The 2,030-nt window shown below is 48.1% G+C and overlaps 1 protein-coding gene across 5 annotated transcripts in view; it reads right to left on the bottom strand.

Annotated features, from left to right (window-relative positions):
* Window positions 1-2,030, bottom strand: part of XCR1 (chemokine (C motif) receptor 1) — a 49,305-nt gene that overhangs the window by 26,290 nt on the left and 20,985 nt on the right. The gene's annotated exons all lie outside the window — the stretch shown is intronic.

Genomic DNA, 2,030 nt, shown 5'->3' with positions numbered 1-2,030 from the left:
AATAGAGAAAGCAGTATGTGCACAGGCAGGAGGCATAAAGAAACTACTATCTTTGCCATTTTTGCTGTAAATCTAAAACTTTTTTAAAAAGTAAAGTCTATTACTTCTTAAAAAATTTTTTTAGGCTTTCTGTCAGTTGCGGAGGAAATGAATCCTACCCCCCCCACACACACACACACACACATTAGTCTTCTCTGTGCTTTCAGGTGTTTTACTCATTTAAATCCTTTGGTCTCTCCTGCACTTTCCGTTTTGTCCACCAGGGAGAGTCTTCTGCTCTTACTTAAAGCCTTGATTGCCTCCTCTGCACAGGTCAGCTATTGAGCGCAGGAAGTGTGGCTGGTCAGAATTGAGTTGTGCTTAAGCACAAATTATACACCAAATATTGAAAAATTAGTACAAAGCGTGGAATGTAAAATATCTTAATAAACATAATAAATGGGTTATATGTTGAAAGATACTATTAATATTAATTCTGCCTATTTGTTTTTAGATTTTTAAAAATGTGGCCACTAAAAATTTTTTAAATTGTATATATGACTCACTTTACATTTCTACTGGACAGCACTGGTTTAGAGGCTCCCTCCCAATGCCAAACTCTAAGGTAGGTCTGCAGAACCCTAGGTATCCCAGGGAACCCAGTCTGAATACCATTTGCTTGACCTGACTCATGAAGAAACTGAGGCCCAGATCAGCCAACAACTTTCCCAAAGTTATCCAAGTGATGGAATCTTGAGTTTAGATTAGAACCCAGGTGTCCTATACCTGGTTTTTTCCTCCTCTATTATGGAAGTCCTTAAATGCCACATAAGGTCATAGGCATAAGACCCTCCGCTGGGCTGTCGAGGTCCTTTATCAAGAAATGTCACCACCTCAGGTCTCTCCCTGTTCCCTTCCACAGGTCTGCACAGCCAAGGGGCTGCTCCCCGCCGCATCCTATGCCCATCCCGTGAGCATTTCTCTGCTTCCTGCTGCCAATCCCAGCCCCTGCTTTAGGCCTCTATCTGGTGCTCCCTCCACAGCGCCAACAGCTGGACTTGAGACTCTGAAGACAAAGGGTGGTTACCCTTTGTCTTAAACCACCCTCCTGATGTGTCCAAACCCAGGGGGTTGCGGGTAGGGGGAGCATAGTGGCTCTTGCTGGAATAAGTCGCATTTAGCTGGGATGATGAAGAAACAACCAGATAGACTTGCCTCAGGCCAACCGCGTCACCAACCCGCACTGTCACCACCGAGAGCTCACGTAGGCCACAGGCACAGCCTGCGGCAGGGTGACCGGTGATCATGTGGACAGTGATTCACATGGGAACTGAAAGCACCCCTCACTGGGGTGACTTCTCTAAAGAGGACACAGGAGTCAGCAGTGAGGGCACTGGAGATCCCCCGCACACACACCTGTGCCATAGCCCAGCAGGATTGCAGCATCTCAGCTCAGCAATTGTGTCCCTAGTGGTCAGGGCCGAGGCCCAGAACACGTGTGTGGGGGTCTGTCCAGGTGAGAAGGTCGGGATGCTGCTTGTTTCTCCTCGTCGTGGAGGCCCCATGCAAATGGCAGCCAAGGGTCTCAGCCGCTCTCCCTAGCCCTGGATTTCTGGGGAGGAGCTGGTGGTCTGGGGCCTGAGTGTGGCAGGGTTGCTTGGGCCATCACTGCTCCATGCCTGCAGCCTCATCTCTCCCTCTTCTTGGGCTAAATTAGAGAACTGCTGAGTCATGGACTAACAGAACCTGTCTATGAGTCAGCAGTCACAAGATGAGGGTGCTCTTCCCAGTTCCAGCTGTGTCACTTTGGGCTAGTCACTGTATGTATCTGAGCCTCAGCTTCTCACTTGTAATTACTTATTACGCTTTTTAAAATTCCTTTAAAACTAAGTAGTTTAGCCTGGCTGCCTTGGCTCAGAGGTTGAGCATCGACCTATGAACCAAGAGATCACAGTTAGATTCCTGGTCAGGGCACATGCCCGGGTTGTGGGCTCAATCCCCAGTGGGGGAGCGTGTAGGAGGTAGCTGAGTAATGATTTTCTCTCATCATT

This window comes from Myotis davidii, unplaced genomic scaffold, assembly GCF_000327345.1.
Source record: "Myotis davidii unplaced genomic scaffold, ASM32734v1 scaffold395, whole genome shotgun sequence".
Lineage (NCBI taxonomy): Eukaryota > Metazoa > Chordata > Mammalia > Chiroptera > Vespertilionidae > Myotis > Myotis davidii.
Note: the sequence above shows the minus strand (reverse complement) of the source record. Positions and strands in the feature narration are given on the sequence as shown.